The sequence below is a fragment of the Scyliorhinus torazame genome, chromosome 13 (genome assembly GCF_047496885.1).
Source record: "Scyliorhinus torazame isolate Kashiwa2021f chromosome 13, sScyTor2.1, whole genome shotgun sequence".
Taxonomy (NCBI): Eukaryota; Metazoa; Chordata; class Chondrichthyes; order Carcharhiniformes; family Scyliorhinidae; genus Scyliorhinus; species Scyliorhinus torazame.
In genome coordinates, this window is record NC_092719.1 from 138128884 (window position 1) to 138152957 (window position 24074).

At 49.2% G+C, this 24074-nt stretch overlaps 1 non-coding gene across 1 annotated transcript; it reads right to left on the reverse strand.

The window, feature by feature from the left end:
• Nucleotides 1-12238: 12238 nt before the first annotated feature.
• On the reverse strand, nt 12239-12326 carry trnay-gua (transfer RNA tyrosine (anticodon GUA)). The gene is given in 2 exon segments: nt 12239-12274; nt 12290-12326. It is a non-coding gene; the product is annotated as a tRNA-Tyr (tRNA).
• Nucleotides 12327-24074: the final 11748 nt, after the last annotated feature.

Genomic DNA, 24074 nt, shown 5'->3' on the forward strand with positions numbered 1-24074 from the left:
TCAGACATGACCTACCCTTTGTGAACCCATGCTGTGTCTGCCCAATGGGACAATTTCCGTCCCGGTGCCCCGCTATTTCCTCCTTAATGATAGATTCCAGCTTTTTCCCGACAACCAAAGTTAAGCTTACCGGCCTATAATTACCCGCTTTCTGCCGACCTCCTTTTTTAAACAGTGGTGTCACGTTTGCTACTTTCCAATCCTCTGGGACCACCCCAGAGTCTAGTGAATTTTGATAAATTATCACTAGCGCGTTTACAATTGTCCTAGCCATCTCTTTTAACACTCTGGGATGCATCCCATCAGGGCCAGGAGACTTGTCTACCTTTAGCCCCATTAGCTTGCCCAATACTGCCTCCTTAGTGATTACAATCATCTCAAGGTCCTCACCGATCATATCCTTATTTCCATCAGTCACTGGCATGTTATTTGTGTCCTCCGCTGTGAAGACTGACCCAAAAAAACCTGTTCAGCTCCTCAGCCATTTCCCCGTCTCCTATTATTAAATCTCCCAAAGGACTAATATTTACCTTAGCCACTCTTTTTTGTCTTATATATTTGTAGAAGCTTTTACTATCTGCTTTTATGTTCTGAGCCAGTTTACTTTCATAGTCTACCTTACTCTTCTTTATGGCTTTTTTAGTAGCTTTCTGTTGTCTCCTAAAGACTTCCCAGTCCTCTAGCCTCCCACTAATTTTTGCCACTCTGTATGTTTTTTCCTTCAATTTGATACTCTCCCTCACCTCCTTAGATATTCACGGTCGATTTTTCCCCTTTCTACCGTCTTTCTTTTTTGTCGGTATGAATCTTTTCTGAACACTGTGAAAGATCGCTCAGAAGGTTCTCCACTGTTCCTCAACTGCTTCACCATGAAGTCTTTGCTCCCAGTCTACCTCAGCTAGTTCTTCTCTCATCCCATTGTAATCGCCTTTGTTTAAGCACAAAACCTAGTGTTTGATTTTACCTTGTCATCCTCCAACTGTATTTTAAATTCCACCATATTGTGGTCGCTCCTTCCAAGAGGATCCCGAACTATGAGATCCTGAATCAATCCTGCCTCATTACACAGGACCAGATCTAGGACCGCTTGTTTCCTTGTAGGTTCCATTACATACTGTTCCAGGAAATTATCCCGGGCACATTTTATAAACTCCTCCTCAAGGCTGCCTTTACCAACCTGGTTAAACCAATTGATATGCAGATTAAAATCTCCCATGATAACCGCTGTACCATTTCTACATGCATCCGTTATTTCTTTGCTTATTGCCTGCCCTACCATCCTGTTATTATTTGGTGGCCTATAGACTACTCCTATCAGTGACCTTTCGCCATACTATTCCTGATTTCCACCCAAATTGATTCAACCTTGTCCTCCATAGCACCAATATCATCCCTTACTATTGCCCGGATGCCATCCTTAAACAACAAAGCTACACCTCCGCCCTTACCGTCCATTCTATCCTTTCGTATAGACTGATACCCTTGGATATTTAACTCCCAGCCGTGACCATCTTTTCACCATGTTTCAGTAATGGCCACTAAATCATAGTCATTCACGATGATTTGCGCCATCAACTCATTTACCTTATTTCGTATACTACGAGCATTCAGGTCAAGTACATTTATGCTGTTTTTTATGTCTTTGTTATGAATCCTAACACCTTTATCAGTAACTTTTCGCAAATTATTTTTTCCTCTTACCCTTTCTCCTAATTTTCCTTGTCTTTGAACCCTTATCTCTACATAATAACCTGTCACGTAACCTGCTGCCTTGAACTCCATTAACCATTATACTGTCCATAGCTTTACACTTCCCTTCCCCCCAACTTGCTAGTTTAAAGTCCTTGTGATCAACCTATTTATCCTATTCGCTAGAACACTGGTCCCAGTGGGCGGGATTGTCCCGCAACTGGCCGGACGCCGGAGCCACAAGCGGCGTGAACCACTCCACCATCGGCCCGACAGAATCCTTCGCATGTCCGGGAGCTAGGCCAGCGCCGAAGGGGTCGCCACCATGCCAACTGGCGCTGAAGGGCCGCCGTGGGCCAGCGCGAGTTGGCGCATGCGCAGAACCGCCGGCGTGTTTCCTGCGCATGCGCAGGGGGTTTCTTCTCCGCACCGGCCATGGCGGAGCCTTACAGAGGCCAGCGCGGAGGGAAAGAGTGCCCCCATGGTGCAGGCCCGCCTGCAGATCGGTGGGCCCCGATCGCGGGCCAGGCCACCGTTTGAGCCTCCCCCGGGGCTGGATCCTCCAGCACCCCCCCCCGAGGACTCCAGTAGCCGCCCTCCAAGCGGGATGGAACATGTCCATTTCATGCCGGCAGGACTGGCCGAAAACAGGTGGTCGCTCGGCCCATTGGGGCCCGGAGAATTGTTGGGGGGGGGGGGGCGCTGCCAATGGCCCCCAACAGGGACGGCGTGATCCGCGCCCTGCCTGAAAACCGGCGCCGGAGAATTCGGCAGCCGGCATCGGAGCAGCGGAACGGGGTTCACGCCACCCCCCCGCAATTCTCCGACCCGGCAGGGGGGGCTGGAGAATCCCGCCCTATATATGTGTGTGAGGGAACAAGAGGGAGGCAGAGACAGAGATTGCATGGCTTGGATTTTCATCAGTCGGTTTGATTCGGGAGCTCTATAAAACTGGCAGGCGGGTTCGGATTCTGGAGCTCCTGACTCCATTCCAAGACTGTCATATTTTTTGGAGTGCATATAAATGGTTTGGGCTGGTTTTTGTCAAAAGCCCGCATCTGGCACTCCTAGCCTGCCCAGCTCCATTGTGGACTCATGTCCTACTGGACAGTTGCCAAAATCCCGGAATGTAAATGTAGGGAACTGTTTTCAACCCAATCATCTTCTTGCCCCTTCATTAATGACTGTCTCTCCAGCAGAAAGTCAGGTGTGTTGGTGTTTGCTGACCAGTTCCCAGTTACCAAACTTCAAACGATAAGTAACATTTGCGCCACATAGATATTAGGTCATGGGCATCTTGAACAACAAATGCAAAATGTGCCCCCAAACCACTGGTACCACCTTGCCAACTCCTAGGAAGGTTTGTTGGCTCACCACTGAACTTGATCATCCATATTAATACTCTGGACATAATGAAAGCAGAGGGAATGCGTGTAAAAACAGCAATCTGGTTTCACATTATTTTTAATTCCAACAAAAAAGAACAGGAGTGCAAGAAATTGTCTTTTATTTTTAATGATGCTGATAACATACAAGGGTTGTGAAAGCATATACATTTCATCACAGCAGGGTGTGAGTGTACGAACAGGAGATTACTGCTCTATGAAAACAATATGCTACAGTACAACATGCAGCAAATGTTGTTTGCAACAAAAGCTATGGTTCTGGAAGAAGTAATGTAAGGAAGAAACAGTATGATAAGTCTTGTGGCACAATGGATAGCATTCTGCCTCTGAGCCAGGACCTCTGTGTTCAAATCCCTCTCCAGGACAGAGTTACTGTTTTGAGTCCATTTGGCTCTTCTTCAGAACTGAGAGAGGGAAAATTTGTTAAATATTATATTGTAGCTGGAAGGGATTGCAATAAAAATGTAGCAAATTCAAGAACAAAAGATAGATGATTAGGGTTGGAGTAAGCGGGAGGACTGTTTTTGCATTAAGACAAAAATGTATGGAATATGTTTTCAAAAAGTGTGTGGGGAGGAGGATTAAAGTAGAGGAGAAATGTCAGAGTCTAAATTTGTTGAACTCAATATTGACTCCTGAAGGCTGTAACGCACCTTAAATCTTAAAGGATAGTGTGTATGGAGGGATTTCCGTCCTTTTTTTAAAATTTAGAGAACACAATTAGTATTTTTTTTCCAATTAAGGGGCAATTTAGCGTGGCCAATGCACCTAACCTGCACATCTTTGGGTTGTGGGGGTGAAACCCACGCAGACATCGGGAAAATGTGCAAACTCCACACGGATAGTGACCCAGGGCTGGGAATCAAACCCAGTCCTCAGCGCCGCAGCCCCAGTGCTAACCACTGCGCCACATGCCGCCCTTGGGATTTCCTTCCTAAACAAAATCCCAAAACGGGATCCCAAAGGGGAAAACAAATAGGAATGAGGAGCGGGATTCTCCGAGCCTCCGCGCCAAAATCACGATCGGCGCGGGGGCGGAGAATGGGTTTTGACGCCAAAACCAGTGCGATGCTGATCCCACGATTCTCCGGTCCCCGCACGCGAACCGCGCATGGTCTACGTGGCGCCGGTAACACGGACAGCCAGGCTAGCGATTGAGGGTCACCGATCTGCAGGCACGCGCGATCTCGGGGGGGGGCGGGGGCCTACATTTTCGGAGTCGGTCCGTCGTGCGCATGTGTGGACTCCCGACCGGAAGTGCAGGGCCCCGTATTGGCAGCCAGATCTGCGAGGAGCACTCCGGGGCCCTGCTAGACCCCTTCAGGTAGAAGAATCACTCTGGACGTTCTTCACGTTTTGACACTGGAGTGGGTACATAGCCCCATTATTGGAGAATCCCGCCCATGATTTGGTGTTGGCTGTGAGATTCATATTAGTGTAATATACCAGGAAACCTGCAAGCAAGTTGATAATAGCTGTTATAATATCCTGTGATGTGGAGATGCTGGCGTTAGACTGGGGTGAGCACAGTAAGAAGTCTTACAACACCAGGTTAAAGTCCAACAGGTTTGTTTCAAACACTGGCTTTCGGAGCACTGCTCCTTCCTCAGGTGAATGAGGTGAATTCCAGAATCATATGTATAAACAAATTCAAAGATGTAAGACAATGCTTAGAATGTCGACTCATCGATCGACAGTTCCAATGCGCCACAGCAAAAAACCACACCGACCTCCTCAGAAGACAAACACGGGACACAACCGACAGAGTATCCTTCGTCATCCAGTACTTTTCCGGAGCGGAGAAACTACGACATCTTCTTCGCAGCCTTCAACACGTCATTGATGAAGATGAACATCTTGCCCAGGTCATCCCCACACCCCCACTACTTGCCTTCAAACAACTCCGCAACCTCAAACAAACCATTGTTTGCAGCAAACTACCCAGCCTTCAGAACAGCGACCACGACACCACACAACCCTGCCATGGCAATCTCTGCACGACGTGCCACATCATCGACATGGATACCACCATTACACGTGAGAACACCACCCACCAGGTACGTGGTACATACTCGTGCAACTCAGCCAACGTTGTCTACCTCATACACTGCAGGAAAGGATGTCCCGAAGCGTGGTACATTGGCAAGACCATGCAGATGCTGCGACAACGAATGAACGGACATCGTGCGACAATCACCAGGCAGGAATGTTCCCTTCCAGTCGGGGAACACTTCAGCAGTCAAGGGCATTCAGCCTCTGATCTCCGGGTAAGCGTTCTCCAAGGCGGCCTTCAGGACGCGCGACAACGCGGAATCGCCGAGCAGAAACCTATCGCCAAGTTCTGCACACATGAGTGCGTACTCAACCGGGACCTGGGATTCATGTCACATTACATTCAACCCCACAATCTGGCCTGGGCTTGCAAAATCCTACCAACTGTCCTGGCTTGAGACAATTCACACCTCTTTAACCTGGGGTTACCCCTATCTCTGGATCTGTAAAGACTTAATTAACTGCAAATGCTCGCATTCTAAGCATTGTCTTGCATCTTGGAATTTGTCTATATATGTGTTTCTGGAACCTACCTCTTCATTCACCTGAGGAAGGAGCAGCGCTCCGAAAGCTAGTGTTTGAAACAAACCTGTTGTACTTTAACCTGGTGTTGTAAGACTTCTTATTATAATATCCTGTGACAATAGCTCCATATGTAATTTATTAATATAGAATAGAAACAATTAAAGTGGACTTGATAAACTTGGAAAACAATATATGTCAAGAGTTTGTAAATTATTCACAGGTAACAGCGAGAGAGAATGAAGGAGAATGAAAAGCCCTAGATACCTATTTATGTTCCAGGATAAATGATGTCTGCCTATGCTGCTCTGCCGCATTCATCATTAGTATGTGACATTACTTCAGGTGAAGAATCTCCATAACTTTACTGTACAGGTTGATTGCTAAAACCCGAGGAGAACTAATGTTTGGAGGGGGCAAGTTATTATGTTCGACACCACCTATAGGGTCTGGCAAACAAAATTGTGCCTTACAGCACCCAAAAATAAACTAAATTTCAAAATAAAATATTGGGAACTGCAAGGATGCAGAATGTTAGAGAAATTAACCTAAAACCTTATGAGCAGTTGTACATTTTTGGCAATCAAATTGTGCCTTCACTTCAGTATCATTGTTATGCAGTAGCAAAATGAAGCTATTGAACAATTGCCACGCTGGTTGATCATGAATGTGTGAGGCGGTACAAGGTATTTCAAGATAAGAACAGCCATCACATTTCTAATGGTAACACAATCCTTTCTTTTATGCTGATTGCCTTGCTATCACGATTTGCTTGATTTATTTTTAAATTACAAACCTTGAAACTAGGTAAGATGATGGACTAATACAATGGAACTATTCGCTTTGATGTGAAAATATCTTTTGTGAGCTGTGTTTTCCAGCCTTGAAGTAGGGAATGTAAGTGTTGATACCTTTACTTTGTGTTTCTGACAAAGGTTGAACAGTAATGCAGACATAATTGTTTAAATCATATGCTCAAAAGCTTGTCTTTTCCTCTCGATGAAGCTGATAACGTATATAGAGAGCTAAATGTGATTGTGCAGAATGGCTTGCATACGGACTGCAATATATGATTAACCTACACCCACTGATTATAATGCAGGCGGCATGCTGACTTTGTGTTGACAGCTCTATTTCAATATTTCAGTGTCCAGACAGCACAACTTGTGTTGGCAATAGGCTGAACACATCAGCAGCAAACCAATATTATGAGTAACCACTGCCACTTAAAAATACCATGAGGACCTATTGTAAGGGTGCTCCCAGTTTGTTCCGGTTTATTCCCTGTATATTCCCTTGTTTCCCCTTTCTTTTATTTTTGCTGTTACATTTTTGATCCATGGATGAGTAATGGACCTTTGACTTTAAGGCAAAGCAGCTTGGAAGTGGCCTGTGCCTTTAAATTCAAGCAGACAATTGCAGCAACAGGAGGGATCAGTGATGACTCGATTTGATCGATTTGGCCGATGGCCAATGAATTGGCCAAAAGGGTGGTGTTCTGCCTGGTAGCAGGTGGTGTCTGGATCTGATCACACTGCTATGCTTTTCACTGTCACAAGGCTTGTGTTTTAATTTCACTTTTGATTGTACAGGCTGGATGGCGGAATCTAACCAACTCACTCCAGAAATGTCCAGTTAATACTCACCCAAAGGCCACTGTGAGAATCTGATTCCTCTCTCCAGAAAAGGCTGTGCATGCAGAATCCACTCATAATTCTCTCTCTTCAAAAAAGGCTGGTGTGAAACAGAGACCAGGGGCTGGATTCTCCGCTCCCCCCATGCCAAAATCGCGTTCAGTGATGGGGCAGAGAATCTGCTTTCCTGCACAAAATCGGGACTGGCGCCTGTTCCGCTATTCTCCGCCCCCCCCTCCCCCAACGAAAAGTAGCGTGCTCAGGGACTTCTCGGCACCAAGTCTCCATCACAAGGCCATTGCCTGAGGCCTGCCACGCTATTCTCCACCCTCTCTCCCCGACCGCCCGAATTCCCGACGGCGTGATTCTAATATGGTTCTGCCATTCGGGAACCTCGTGTGGTGGCTGCAGACTCAGTCCGGGTCCGCCATAGTAGGGAACGGCCGATCGGAGGGCAGGGGGAGCTTCATTCGGGATGGGGGCTATGTGTGCAGGCAGTCTGGGTCTGGCGAGCGGACGTTGCGGGGCATTATTTCGGTGGTCCAGTTACATGGGCTGAGTCCGCGAAGGAGCACGGCGCAGCCGCTGAAGGCCACCACCGTGCGCATACGCGGCTTCTGATCCAGAAGTGCGGGGGGGGGGCATATCGGCAGCTAGAGCTGCGAGCTCCACGATGGCTCCCTGCTAGCCCCCTGCAAGACGGTGAATCTGTGGCCTTTTGACGCCAGTTTTCCTGGCGTAAAAGACCACAGTTTTCACACTGGCTTGGGGACATAGTCACAAAAATGGAGAATCCAGCCCAGGAATACTCCTCTAAGAACAGGCGGATGTGAATTCAGAGGGCTCTTCTGGAAGGCTGTGAGCAAGATATACTATGGAGCTGCAAAGAAAATCTTTACAAGCTGCAGGACAGAGACATTAATCCCCGCTCATACTGTGAAGAAAGTGCATTACAGGACTCATCATCTGAAGAAAGGACTCCTATCCTTTGATTTTAATCCTGATTATTTTACCCCTCTCCACCCTTCTGTGTTTGTCTGGCCATTGCGTGGGGGAGAGGGTGGGGCAGTTAAAGAGGGTGTCAGGATAATTAGCTGTATTTACTGCATATCATATTTTGGGTATATTTAGAGGAATTAGTGGTTAATTCACTTGTGGTGTGACACCAGGGTGAAATAATGCTATCAGCTATTCTGTGCTTCATAAAGATGGAGGGTGGGATTCTCCGTTAGCGACGCCAGAATCTCAAAATAGGATTGGGTGGAGAATCACGCGTGAGCCGGAAATCGTGGCTGGCACTGGACGCCCAATGGAATGTCATGCTCCAGTGCCTCAACAGCGGCGTGAATGCGTTCTACATGCATGGACACGCAGTAAACGCCGTTGGCATATCATTAACGGGCCAGATCCCGGTATTCTCCAGGGCTCCCATGATGCTCCGCCTCTGCCAGAGAGAATTACTGATGGCGCGATTCATTTCTCATTTTAAAAATCGTGAACCAGACGCCATGGCTGCTGTGGGACAGAGAAGAGGTAGGTCATGGACCCAGAGGTGCGACCGTGGGCTGTTGGTCCAGCCGCTGGCATGGCTGGCTGGCGGGTTGGGGGGGGGGCGTATGCCAGGGTCGGGGGGGGATGAGTAGCGGGGCCAATCATGGGATGGGCCGTGGGGTTAGAGTGACCCCCCCTTCCCCAAGACCGGGGTGTCCAGGCACGGACCACTATTGCCGCGGCCGGCAAGGCAGCCATCTTGCTCAGTGCCCTAGTGATCACCCACAATGGCCCATGGTGGCACAGAGTGACACTAGCCGTATGGGTGCCCACACCCCACCATCCCTAGGCTCTAGCCCCCCAGCCCACCAATGCATCACCCACCCACAACTGGGACCCCACATGAGGACACCGGACAGGGGGCAGAGGTTGAACTACAGGTTTGGGCCACCGTGTATCCCATTGGTCCTGGTTGGGCACGGGGCTATGCACCATGCTAACATGTCTACCTTTCACCCTCTGAAAACAATCGACTTCGGAATTCCAACCAGGGATGATGCCCTTCATCCTGGCCGCCACAGCCCAGGTGCACTGAGGCTGTACGAGCTGGAGCCATTTGGGGAGGAATATGCAGCAGCGGAGCCTGCCCAGAGGAACAGGAGCCAGCTGTTGAGGATGGAGAGCCAGCAGCCCGACAGGCCGAGGAGGAAGTGGGAAGGAGGCGCCGCATCAGAACTCATGTGCATCAGCAGCACCTGTCACTTGAAGACCTGCTGGACTGGGCACGCAAAACATCTGTCGGATTTTGGTGCACCTGGAACTGGGGATATGGGGGAGGCCCCCCTTTTCCCCGTGGCCGTTAAAATTACAGTCGTCCTGAACATGTACACCATGGGGTCTTTCCAGATGCCGAGTGGGGACCTGATTGGGATCTCTCAGACCTCAGTGCATAGGTGCATTCGTACCATTACGGAGATCCTATATGCCCCGTCAGCACAATACATCAATTTCAATTTGGAAGCAGCCCATGAGGATGCCCAAGTAGCGGGTTCGCCATCATTGCCAGGATGCCCAGGTCCAGGGCTTGATCAGCGGGATGCATGTCTCCTGACGAGCACCGGCACATGACGGGCCGTTCTACACAAACCGAAAGGGGTTCCACTCGATTAATATGTAGCTGGTGTGTGACCATGAGCCGCACATCATGCACATCTGTGCCCAATACCCAGGCAGTGTGTATGACACCTACACACTCAACATTTCCTGACACCTTCAAGGTGCACCCCCGGGTGAGGGCTTGGTTCCTGTGCGATAAGTGTTATCCACTGCAGTTGAGGCTGATGACGCCTATCCGGAGGCCACAGACCGATGCAGAGACCCGCTACGATGATGCCCATGCAGCGAGCAGGCGCTCGACCAGTGGTGCATCGGCATCCTAAAGTTGCAGTTCAGGTGCCTGGACCGCTCTGCAGTGGCCCTTCAGTATAGCACTAGGGGGGTCTCCCACATCGTGGTGGCCTGCTGCTTCCTCCACAACATTGCACATCAGAGGGGCAATGTGTTGCAGGAAGGAGATGAATGTCAGGCCTCCTCCGATGAGAATGACGTGGAGCAGGGCCAGGACGGACAGGGCATGGGACCCGGACAGGCTCAGGAGGCCGCACAACTCGTGCGCCAGGCCAGCGCTCACAGGACACTCTAATAATATCCAAGTTGACCCACTAGGAAGCCTGGCTGATGGCACGAACATCCCATCCCACCCCACATTCCCCCCTCCCCTGGCCGACCAGCAGCTCCCTGAAGCGCCCCCACCCTCATGCAACCCCCTCCATGATTCCTATCTGCCTCAATACGGGGTGAAAGCCCTGGATTGGCAATAACAGCAGTTCTGGTCCATGGGATGTAGGATGATGACAACCCACTCTGTGATGAGCTCTAGTACTCCTTGTCGCTTGATAATGTCTGACTCCTGTCCACGGTAGCACTTTCCACCATCCACCTGGGTGATTCCTGTATGTGAGCTGGTCATTCTATCACACGGTTCCAGCGATCCCTTGAGGTGGCAGATGTGTTCACAGTTTTACATTTGTATGCAACGTGATATTGTGATATTACCCTTGGTGGTCACAAGTTGTGTTCTTTGCCTTTTGTTCCAGAATGGTCCGTTGAGTTGATGACAAAGAATCCACCAATCATTAGATTGAAATAAAACTAATTTATTGTGTAACAATTAATTAAATGAAGTTCGCTCACGCTACTGAGCCATAGTTAATAATGAAGTGATATTGACTCTGTCTAGCAGTAATCAATAATCTAAATAGTCACTAATAATACTATGAGCTAACCTTGTTTTAACTCTATCGAACCTCATCTCCTCCTAGTGCTGTTCTCTTGCTTTCTCCTTCACTAACTACCCAGCATTCCCTGAGGTCTGATTTATATACAGAGAAATGGTGGTCCGTGATACCAATCAATCCAGTCGAAAAGGTAGTTAACAAGTGATGTGTTGGGTAGGCTGGGTCGATGTGGACTGCACTTGATGCAGTGTAGCGAGAGACAGACCTCCAACACTTTATAAGATGCAACACAATTTTATTTAACATTTAAACTATTATATATGTTCAACTGTGGATTGACATTATGCTGACTTGACTGGAGACCTGATGGTAGCCTAACCAGACTTACTAGCTACCACATGGTGTTTGCACTGGCCAGCTCACGAACTCTGACTGTCTCAGAGGCTGGGTCCCGAGAGAGCGGGAAGACTGGTGCCTTCTGGCTTTATAGTGGTCGCGTCCTGTCTGGTGATTGGCTGCTCTGTTCTGTGTGCTTACTGGTCATCCTGTGTGTCAATCACTGCATGTCTGCACTCCATTATATACGTAGATGTATATTATGACATGCACAACGCACAACGACTTGCTTCACCGGATACGTTGCACAGCTGTCTCCAAGTGGCCCGGAGATCAGCAGGGAAGTCCTGCTAGTGTCAGCATGCTGCCCAAATACGGTAGATGCTTTTCACCACCAGCAAGTCCTCAAAGCAACGGGTGAGCTTCATCTGAAGGGATTTCAATTCGGACGATGACAGAAGCAGACAAGAGTGCAATGATATGGATTGAATTAGACACGAGCTGAAAGTTGCTGCTGGGTTGACTGTGCAGGGACAGTGAGGAGGTGTGTCCGACTGACAGAAGACTACTTGTACTTTGAATTGTGTTCTGGGAATTTGGATGCATTGTAGTCAAAGGAATGCCCTGGTGGCCAGCAGGTGCCGAAGAGAATCAAAAGAGCCAGCTACTGCGTGTTTTGAAAAATGAAAAGAAGAGCTGCGGCATCTGTAGATGAATATGCGAAGGAGTAATGTAAAGAGAAACATTTCAATGGGTGTCATGTGTTTAGTTGTGCTTGGTATGGTTTTTGGTGAAAAAGGGAAGGGAGGCTTCCTTCAAGCAGGAATTAAACCAGCGACCGAAGGATGTCAGTAGTAATCATCTACAGTCCTCCGCTCTACCATCTGAGCTATCGAAGGAGAGGCCACATGCAGCCTTTCTTTTCTGATTATTTCCCACGTGCCATTAGCGGTTTGACGCTTCATCTAACTCTGCATGTTGCAGCTATGTGAGACTTTGTGCCATTAACAGATCTCCACAGCAGGAGCATATGCTACATTCAATTAAAGGTTTCACAATGCAAATTGCAGATCAAAGCTTTCCCTCCTCCTTGCATTGCAATTTCCGACAAACACTCAATTTTGCCTTGATGCACTTTGCAAACGCACCAATTTGCTCACTTTGTCTGTAAGGCCATTCAGGAGATGCCCTCAGATGTCAGTGAGCTGAGTGACTGGCTTTCTATTTGAAAGACGTTCATTCAACCTCAGAGATGGGGGCGATTGATGTGTTGGGTAGGCTGGGTCGAGGTGTACTGCACTTGATGCAGTGTAGCGAGAGACAGACCTCCAACACTTGATAAAACGCAACACGATTTTATTCAACATCCAAACTATTATACATGTTCAACTGTGGGTTGACACTAGGCTGACTTGACTGGAGACCTGACACTAGCCTGACCAGACGAACCTAGCTACCACATGGTGTAGGCACTGGCTAGCTCACGAGCTCTGACTGTCTCAGAGGTTGGGTCCCGAGAGAGCGGGGAAAACTGGTGCTCTCTGGCTTTCTAGTGTCGTGTCCTGTCTGGTGATTGGCTGCTCTGCTCTGTGTGCTTACTGGTCATCCTGTGTGTCAATCACTGCCTGTCTGCACTCCATTGTATACATAGATGTATATTATAACAATAAGAACTGTGGTTTTAATCAGCTAGAATGTGCCCACCAGTAGCTTTTCCCGCACTGAGAGGCTGTCCGAGATCGATGGGTTATCTATCCTCTCAAGGGGGCAGGGCCACAGGCGGAGCCAACAACAACATCAACACAACAACAGTAACAGTGAATAAATACAATAATATATACAACAGCCATACGTGACTCACCACATTCATCCCCTGTTAAAAAAGAAGTCCAGCGGGGGTGAAGTGGACTCACAGGTTCAGTCTTACAGGAGGGTACATTGTCCGCTTTGAACATCGCAGTGTAGGCGCTGGCATCGAGACTATCGATTCCGGGAGCACATCGTCATCACAACAGGGTCCCGGACAGGGTGACGGCGCAGGGGTGGTGCTAATGGACCCCTGATGGGGTAGATGGGGAGGTAGAAGGAAGCGGTGAGGTGATGGTGAGCTCAGGGATACCAGTTGATGGAATACATGGGGAGGTAGAAGGAAGCGGTGAGGTGATGGTGGGCGCAGGGGTATCCGTGGGGGCCAGGTCCCTAAGGGAGACTGTGTCATGCCGCCCGTCGCGGTGTGCCACGTATGCATACTGAGGGTTCGCATGTAGGAGGTGAACCCTCTCGACCAAGGGGTCGGCCTTATGGATCCTCACGTGCGTCCGGAGGAGTACCGGCCCAGGAGTCGTGAGTCAGGTAGGAAGCGAGACCCCGGAGGTCGACGTCCTGGGAAAGACAAATAGACGGTCGTGAGGGGTCTCGTTAGTGGCAGTACACAACAGTGATGGAGTGGAGGGCGTCAGGGAGGACCTCCTGCCAGCAGGCGACTGGGAGACCTCTAGAACGTAGGGCCAGAAGGACGGCCTTCCAGACTGTAGCATTCTCCCTCTCCACCTGCCCGTTTCCCCTGGGGTTGTAGCTGGTAGTCCTGCTCGAGGTGATGCCCATACTGAACTGGTACTGACGCAGCTCATCGCTCATGAATGAGGATCCCCCATCACTGTGAATATAAGCGGGGAAACCGAACAGGGTGAAGATGCTGCGCAGGGTCATGATGACTGTGGCAGAGGTCATGTCAGGGCATGGGACGGCGAAAGAAAAACGTGAGTACTCATCAACAACGTTGAGAAAGTACACATTACTATCAATGGAGGGGAGTGGCCCTTTGAAATCCATACTGAGGCGTTCAAAAGGGTGGGAGGCCTTCACAAGGTGGGCCTTGTCTGGCCGATAGAAGTGCCAGGCTCCGCACAGACTTGGCAGTCCCTGGTCATGGCCTTGACCTCCTCTGTGGAGTAGGGCAGGTTGCGGGCCGTGACAAAGTGGAGAAGGTGGTGACCCCCGGGTGACAGAGGTTGTTGTGGATAGCCCCTAACCAGTCAGCCTGCGCGTTGGCACAGATGTCACGGGACAGGGCATCTGGGGGCTCATTGAGCTTCCCAGGACGATACAAGATGTCGTAGTTATAGGTGGAGAGCTCGATCCTCCACCGCAAAATCTTGCCGTTCTTAATTTTGCCCCGCTGCGTGTTGTTGAACATGAAGGCAATCGACCGTTGGTCTGTGAGGAGAGTGAATCTCCTGTCGGCCAGGTAATGCCTACAGTGCCGCACAGCTTCCACAATGGCTTGTGCCTCCTTTTCAACAGAGAAATGTCGAATTTCAGAGGCATGGAGGGTACGGGAAAAAAAGGCGACAGGCCTCCCTTCCTGGTTAAGAGTGGCTGCCAGGGCAAAGTCAGACGCATCGCTTTCCACCTGGAACGGGATGGATTCGTCCACGGCGTGCATCGTGGCCTTGGCAATTTCGGATCTGATACGGTTGAAGGCCAGGCGGGCCTTAGTCGTCAGGGGAAAAGTGGTGGACTTAATGAGTGGGCGGGCTTTATCCGCGTAGTTGGGGACCCACTGGGCACAGTAGGAGAAGAACCCCAAGCACCTTTTCAGGGCCTTGGGGCAGTGGGGGAGGGAGAGTTGCAGGAGGGGGCACATGCGTTCGGGGTCAGACCCTAGGACTCCGTTTTCCACGACATAGCCGAGGATGGCTAGCCAGGTTGTGCGGAAACGCATTTCTCCTTATTATATGTCAAATTAAGGAGTCGGGCGGTGCAGAGGAATTTTTGAAGGTTGGCGTTGTGGTCCTGAGGTCATGGCCACAGATGGTAACATTATCCAAGTACGGGAACATGGCCCGCAGCCCGTACTGGCCGACCATTCGGTCCATCGCTCATTGGAAGACCGAAACCCCATTGGTGACGCCAAAGGGGACCCTGTGGAAATGGAAGAGATGGCCATCTGCATCAAAGGCAGTGTACTGGCGGTTCTCCTGCTGGGTAAGGAGCTGGTGATACATGGACTTCAAGTCTACCGTAGAGAAGACTCGATACTGCGCAATCTGATTGACCATGTCAGATATGCACAGGAGGGGGTAAGCATGAAGCAGTGTGTACCGGTTGATCGTCTGACTTTAGTCGACTACCATCCGGTTCTTCTCCCCGGTCCTGACGACCACTACTTGTGCTCTCGCGGGGCTAAAACTGGCCTCAATGATCCCTTCCTTCAGGAGCCGCTGGACCTCTGACCTGATGAAGGCCTTGTCATGAGCACTGTACCGTCTGCTCCGGGTGGCGATGGGCTTACAGTCTTGGGTGAGGTTCACGAAGAGCGAGGGAGGGGCGATCTTCAAGGTCGCGAGATTACAGACAGTGAGAGGGTGCAGAGGTCCCCCGAATTTCAGGGTTAGACTCCGGAGGTTGCACTGAAAGTTCTGAACCCAGTAGGAGAGGTGTGCAGAGATGGGGGAGGATGTAGAGTTTGAAATTGCCGTATTCGACGCCCTGTATTGCCAGGTTGGCGGTGCAGTACCCCCGGATCTGAACGGAATGTGATCCGGAAGCTAGGGATATGACTTGTGAGACGGGGAGGACCCGGAGGGAACAGCGCCTTACCATGTCCGGGTGGACGAAGCTATCCGTGCTCCCAGAGTCGAAGAGGCAGGACGTCTCCTGCCCGTTGAGGCTGATGGCCATCATCGAGCTTTGAAGATGGCAAGGTCGGGACTGGTCAAGTTGAATGGAGCTGAGTTGATGGCGATGAATGTCGTTCTGGTCGCAAAGTCGCATTGTCGATGAAGTCGGACAAAATGGCTGCCCCCATGGATTGCACATGGCGTTCAACATCAGACAAGATGGCAGCCCCCATGGATTGCACGCAGCGAGTGACGCGTCAGCAGAGGGCGCTCCGGGCAGGCTGCGGGGTCTGAGTCTCAGACTGGGCTTGATAGGCTTTTGGTTTTTGATTTTTAGGCTTAGCTAGACATACTTTAGCGTAGTGCCCCTTCTTGCCACACTCGTTACACGTGGAGTTGCGAGCCGGGCAACGCTGCCTGGGATGCTGGCCCTGACCTCAGAGTAACAGCATGGTCCTCTAGAGCTGGACGGCTGCCGCGCGGCGCAGGAATGAGGCATGCCAGGGTCGGGTGATGGCTGTGCCTCCGACGTCCCCGAGGATGCCGCCTGGTCAGATGAGAAGGCATCTGTTTTGTTATGCTCTTGACGTAGCATAAGCTGCTTCCTTGATGTGCACTCTGACAAAGGAAGGTTCAGACTTGGAGATAGCTTTAACACATTTATTAAACTATTAACAATTCTTCTACTTGGATTCAATGCTACTGTTAATCCTGCTATAGCTACTCAGACTGACGAACCAGTCTGCTACAATCCATGTGGTGGGAGTGGTGTTCAGTCAACCCTGTGTCTGTACTCACTGAGCGTCTCCACTGGAAAGAGACTGAGCATGTGTGATGTGCCCTTATACATGGGTTGGTGTAATGCCCCCCTGTGGTAGTGTCACCTCTGTGTGTATCTTGACTGCCCATTGGTCGTGTCCTATCTTACTGACCTATTGGTTGACTGTCTGTGTGTTATGTCTCTGGAGTTCTCTCTAGTGTCTAGCTAGGTGTAGTGTATGTACGTTAACCCTTTGTGTACCTACAGTGATGTATATCACCACAGCATCCAGGCTCTGGAAGGCCACTTCCAGCGAGGTAGCCAGCTTCACAGTCTCCTCGAGGCCGAGGGCCCCCTTTTCTAGAAGCCGCTGCCAGATGTAGCTGGACCGGACACATGCCACATAGGTGTCCCGGACCATCAGCTCCGTGTACCCGACCGCTGTGACAGTCCTTCAGTTACAACTGCAGAGAGTACTTTCAGCGCACGCAGATATTCAGCCAGAGACTCACCCTGGCGCTGATGCCGCGTGGTCAGGAGGTGTCAAGCGAGTACCTCATTCACTGGCCTCACGAACTGTCATTTGAGCAGCTCCACTGCCTCTGTGTATGAGGCCTTGTCTCTGATGAGCTGGAAAATCCTGTGGCTCACCCGAGCACTGAGGAGACGCTGTTTAATTTCTGGGGAGACTCCGGCGGCGAAAGAGCTGAGGTAGGCCTCAAAGCAATTGAGCCAATGCTCAAATATTGCCGTAAACTCTGGCGCCTGCGGGTCAAGATTGAGGCGTTCTGGTTTAAAAACTGCTTCCATGTTAAAAAAATTCTAGCTGATTAAATTGATACCAATCAATCCAGTTGAAACGGTAGTTAACAAGAACTGTGGTTTTAATCAGCTAGAATGTGCCCACCAATAGCTTCTCCTGCACTGAGAGGCTGTCCCGGGTCGATGGGTTATATATCCTCTCAGAGGGGCGGAGCCACAGGCGGAGCCAACAACAACATCAACACAACAACAGTAACAGTGAGTAAATACAATAATATATACAACAGCCATACGTGGCTCACCACAGTCCGCTCTAGTGTTTGAATTACAGTGATATAATAATTAACCCTTCACGAGCTTGCCTATATACATATCATTACTGATATGATTTGATTTCTAAATATATATTTTGGAATGTTTATTTTATGTTGCTTTTCAGTTTTTCATTTTGGCTAAGTGGCTGTTATGATGTCCAGTAACAGAGGGAGGATTAAGCAGTGGGACTGTTAGTGAAATTGGAATTGAGTTTCCGGTTACTGCTATTGAGGTCCATTGAGCTCTCAATGCAATGGCCAACATAAGGAACTGCAGGAAACAATTCAGCCCCTCAAGCATGCTCTGCCATTCAGTACGATCATGGCTGATTGTCTCTCTGCCTCAACTCCACTTTCCTGCCCGCTCTCCCTCATGCTTCAACCCATTACGAATTAAAAATCAGTCTAACTCCTCCTTAAATTTACTCACTGTCCCAGCATTCACAGCACCCTGGGTCAGTGAAACCCAGAGATTCACAACATTTTCAGAGAAGTAGGGCGGGATTGTCCATCGTCTGACGCCAGAATCGCGAAACACGAATGAACAGAGACACCAGAATTGTGGCGGGCTCCGGTTTGACGCCAAATTGCAATTTTCCGGTGTGTCGACTTCGGCATCAGTGTGTTCCACTCCGCACATAGACTAAACACCATTGGCATACTGGGCCTGACCCGGTAATCTCTGGGGCCTCCGCGATTCTCCGCCTCCGAAGGCGAGGTTCACTTGTGCTTTTAAAAATTGAGAAACTGGCGCAGTGGCTGATGAGGGAGAGAGAGGAGGTATGACATGGAGAGGCGCGACTGCTCCTGACACTGCGGGCTGGCTGGACAGGAGAAGGGGGCCTTCCCAGGGTTGACAAGTGGAAGGGCCATGAGGCCGGTGTGACCATTTATGGGACTGTGGTGGTGTCCAGGCACAGACCACCATTGCCAGGGCCTACAAGGCAGCCATCTTGCTGTGCACCCCACTGACCACCCACCTTGGCCCCTGGTTCTGCAGAGTGACACCGGCCGTATGGGTGCCTCCACCCCTGCACCCCAGCCCCCACTCTCCCAGCCCACCACCCCCGGCTTCCTTTCTCTCTGAGATATATTTTAGTTAAGAGGAATTAAATATCTCCTTAAAAACTCCCACTGCTAAACAACTGTCCTCTCTTTAAATTTTCCTGCCCAATCCACTCGGGCCACATCTGTCCTCATGCTAACATAATTACCTTTGTATAACTCTGGAGGCGAGTGTGGGACTCCAATTTCTCACCCACAAACTGAATTTGAAGTTCTATCATGCTCTAATCAGTATTTCCTGGAGGATCCTTAACTATAAGGTCATTAATTAATCGGTCCTCATTACACAATACCAAATCCAGAATAGCCTGCTCCCTGGTTGGTTTCACAACATATTGCTCCAAGAAACAATCTCGAATACATTCAATGAATGTAGCCTTGCCAATTTGATCAATCCAGTCTACCAGCATATTAAAGTCATCCTGGTTATTGTCGTACCTTTCTGACCAGTATTTCCTGGTTTATACTGTGCCGGACTGTAGACCTACTGTTTGGGGATCTATAGATTTCTCCCACCAGGGACATCTTTCCTTTGCTATTTCTTATTTCTACCCAGACGGATTCCACATTTTGATCTCCAGTACCTACAGCATTTCTCACTAGTACTGATTCCTTCTTTTATGAGCAAAACTACACTGCCTCCTATTCCTTTCTATCAGCCCTTCCAAAATACTATGTACCCTTGGATATTCAACTCCCAGATTTGGGACTGGTTTCTCCAGTCACCGACGCCGAAATCACATTCGGAGATTGGCTGGAGAATCAAAGTTCCCGACCAAATCAGGGGCGCGCCGCTTTCGCAATGCTTCGCCCCCTCCAAAGCGGCGAACCCGGAGAGTGCCACATATCGACATTGCCTGAGGCCAGCCCCCCAAAGCTCCGCCCCCTGAATGGCCGAGTTCCTGACAGCGTCGGTCGAGTGTGCCATCATCTGTCGGGAACTCGGCGTGGCAGCTGCTGACTGAGTCCAGTGCCGCCACAGTCGGGGGAGGGCCAATCCGCGGGCAGGAGGGGACTTTATTAGGGGCTGGGAGCACTGTGTGTGTGTGTGTGTGTGTGTGTGTGTGTGTGTTGGGGGTGGGGGGTGGTCCGGGGCACGCAAGCTGGCCAAATGGGGGGACTATTTCACGGGCTGTGTCCACGTGCGGCCGGTGCCATGAAGCACAGCGCGGCTGCTGCAGGCTGCCGCCGTCTGTATACGCGGCCACGGACCCGGCCATTCTCCAGGCCGTATCCTGGAGCTCGGTGCTCTACGCTGCCGGCATGCTAGCCCCAGCAAAACAGGGAATTGGTGGCCATTTTCTCTGGCGTAAAACACCACCGTTCCCACGCGGACGTGGGGACATAGCCCCAGAATCGGAGAATCCAGCCCCTGGTCTCTTTGTCACCAATCTCTCAGTAATCACCACCAAATCACAGTCCTTTGTCTCTGTGCTGTGAACTCAATATTTTTTTTCCTGAATGCTTCGTGAATTCAGACAAAAGCCTTAAATGTTTCTAATGTCAAATTTCCCTGCTCTTGTCTGATTCCTTAATGCAATATGAGATCCTAGTTTGTTTTCCTTTTTCCTCCTCCACGTCCTCATTCTGCTGCTCCTGAGCTGTTTGCCATTTAGCCCATGACCCATCTTGACGCCTGCCAAGTACTGCAGGCTTCCTGCAAAGTTGTCTGGGTTCCAGAAGCATTATTTGATGCCAAGGGTATGCAGCACTGCATTTTGTGTGGCAGGATGGTTTTCACTGCATGCATGCTGCATGCACACATGTGTTTGTGTGTTCACTCATGAAATACGGGTGTTGCACACCAGATTCATAAGACATGTAATCAGTAGATAGTCCATAAGACCATAAGACATAGGAGCAGAATTAAGCCACTCGACCCATCGAGTCTGCTCCGCCATTCAATCATGGCTGATATTTTCTCATCCCCATTCTCCTGCCTTCTCCCCATAACCCCGATCCCCTTATTAATCAAGAACCTATCTATCTCTGTCTTAAAGACACTCAGTGATTTGGCCTCTACAGTGTTCTGCGGCAAAGATTTCCACAGATTCACCACCCTCTGGCTGAAGAAATTCCTCCTCATCTTTGTTTTAAAGGATCGTCCCTTTCGTCTGAGATGGTGTCCTCTGGTTCTAGTTTTTCCTGCAAGTGGAAACATCCTCTCTACATCCACTCTCTCCAGGCCTCGCAGTATCCTGTAAGTTTCAATAAGATCCCCCCTCGTCCTTCTAAACTCCAACGACTACAGACCCAGAGTCCTCAACCGTTCTTCATACAACAAGTTCTTCATTCCAGGGTTCATTCTTGTGAACCTCCTCTGGATCCTTTCCAAGGCCAGCACATCCTTCCTTAGATACGGGGCCCAAAACTGCTCACAATACTCCAAATTGGATCTGACCAGAGCCTTATACAGCCTCAGAAGTACATCCCTGGTCTTGTATTCTAGCCCTCTTGACATGAATGCTAACATTGCATTTGCCTTCTTCACTGCCGACTGAACCTACACGTTAACCTTAAGAGAATCGTGAACAAGGACTTCCAAGTCCCTTTGTGCTTCTGATATCCTGAGCATTTCCCCATTTAGAAAATAGTTTCTGCCTAAATTCCTCCTTCCAAAGTGCATAACCTCACACTTTTCCACATTGTATTTCATTTGCCACTTCATTGCCCACTCTCCTAGCTTGTCTTAATCCTTCTGCAGCCCCCTTGCTTCCTCAATACTACCTGTCCCTCTGCAGATCTTTGTATCATCTGCAAACATAGCAACCGTGCCTTCAGTTCCATCTTCCAGATCATTAATGCATATTGTGAAAAGCTGTGGTCCCAGCACAGACCCCTGAGTCACACTGCTAGCCACTGGCTGCCATCCTGAAAAAGACCCCTTTATCCCCACACTCTGCCTTCTGCCAGTCAGCCAATCCTCTATCCATGCTAGGATCTTACCCTTAACATCATGAGCTCTTAACGTATTTAACAGTCTCCTAACCTTGTCAAAGTCCAGTCCTTCTGGAAATCTAAATAAATCATGTCCACTGGGTCTCCTTTGTCTAACTTCCTTGTTACCTCCTCAAAGCCCTCTAATAGATTTGTCAGACATAAATTCCCTTTGACAAAGTCGTGCTGACTTACCGTGCACTTCCAAGTGCTTTGCGATCTCATCTTTAATAACAGACTCTAAAATCTTACCAATGACTGGGCAGCACGATAGCATAGTGGGCAGTGTGGTAGCATAGTGGTTAGCACAGTTGCTTCACAGCTCCAGTGTCCCAGGTTCGATTCCCACACTGTCTGTGCAGAGTCTGCATGTTTTCCACATACATGTCTGTGTGAGTTTCCTCCGGGTGGTCCGGTTTCCTCTCACAGTCCAAAAATGTGCGGGTTAGGTGGATTGGCCATGCTAAATTGCCCTTAGTGTCCAAAAAGGTTAATTGGGGGTTACTGGGTTACGGGGATAGGGTAGATATGTGGGCTTGAGTAGGGTGCTCTTTGTAAGGGCCGGTGCAGACTCAATGGGCTGAATGGCCTCCTTCTGCACTGTAAATTCTATGACCGAAGTCAGGCTAACCGGCCTATAATTTCCCGTCTACTGCCTCCCTCCCTTCTTAAACAGCAGTGTTACATTAGACTCTTTCCAGTCCTTTGGGGCCCATCCTGCCTCCAGTGATTTCTGAAAGACCACCACCTATGCCTCCACAATTTCCTCAGCTATCTCTTTTAGGACCCTGGGGTGCAGATCATCCGGTCCAGGTGACTTATCCACCTTCAGACCTTTCAGTTTCCCCATAAGCTTCTCCTTAGTGATGGCTACTGCACTCACCTCTGCCCCCTGATTCTCCTGGTGCTCTGGCATCCCATTGGTGTTTTCCACCGTGAAGACTGATGCAAAGTAACTATTCAGTTCGCTTTGACAAAGAGTCATTGGACTCGAAACATTAGCGCTTTTCTCTCCCTACAGATGCTGCCAGACCTGCTGAGATTTTCCAGCATTTTCTCTTTTGTTTCAGATTCCAGCATCCGCAGTAATTTGCCTTTATACAAAATAACTCTACAGTCTGTCGCCATTTCTTTGTTTCCTATTATTACTTCTCCAGCCACGTTTTCCAGTGGTCCAATGTCTATTTCTGCCTCTTACCTTTTATATATTGAAAGAAACTCTTCCTATCTTCTTTTATTTTACTAGCTAACTTGCACTCATATTTCATCTTCTCTCCACTTATTGTTTTTTTTTAGTTGTCCTCTACTCACTTTTAAATGATTCCCAATCCTCTGGTTTCCCACTAATGCTTGCCACTTTGTATGCTTTTTCTTTTGCTTTTATGCTGTCCTTGACTTCGCTCGTCAACCATGGATGCCTTGTCCTGCCCTTAGCATGTTTCTTTCTTTTTAGCATGTTTATCCTCCTTGGGATAAATTTCTGCTGTGCCTCCCAAATAACCCCCAAAAACTCCTGCCACTGCTGTTTCACTGTCTTCCCTGCTAGTCTCCTTTTGCAATCAACTCTAGCCAACTCCTCCCTCATGTCTTTGTAGTTACCCTTATTTAATTGTAATACCGTTACATCTGACTCCAGCTTCTCCCTCTCAAACTGCAGGGTAAATTCTATCATATTGTGGTCACTGCTCCCTAAGGGTTCCTTCACCTTAAGATCCATAATCAAGTCTGCCACATTACACATCACCAAATCCAGAATTGCCTGTTCCCTAGTGGGCTCTTCCACAAGCTGCTCCCCCAAAAAATCTCTTAAATATTTCACAAATTCCTTTTCTTGGGATCCACTACGAAACTGATTTTCCCAGTCCACGTGCATATTGAAGTCCCCCATGATTATTGTAATATTGCCATGTTTACATGCATTTTCTATCTCCTGATTTATTTTCTGCCCCACATCCGGACTGCTGCTAGGGAGCTTGTACATAACTCCCATCAGGATCTTTTTACCTTTGCGATTCCTCAACTCTATCCACAGAGATTCTATGCCTTCTGATTCTATATTGCTCCTTGCTATTGATTTAACTTCATTCCTTCCTAACAATTACTAACCCCACCCCCTTTGCCCATCTGCCTGTCTTTTTGATAGGACATATTTCCTTGGATATTTAGATCCTGGCCCTGATCCCCTTG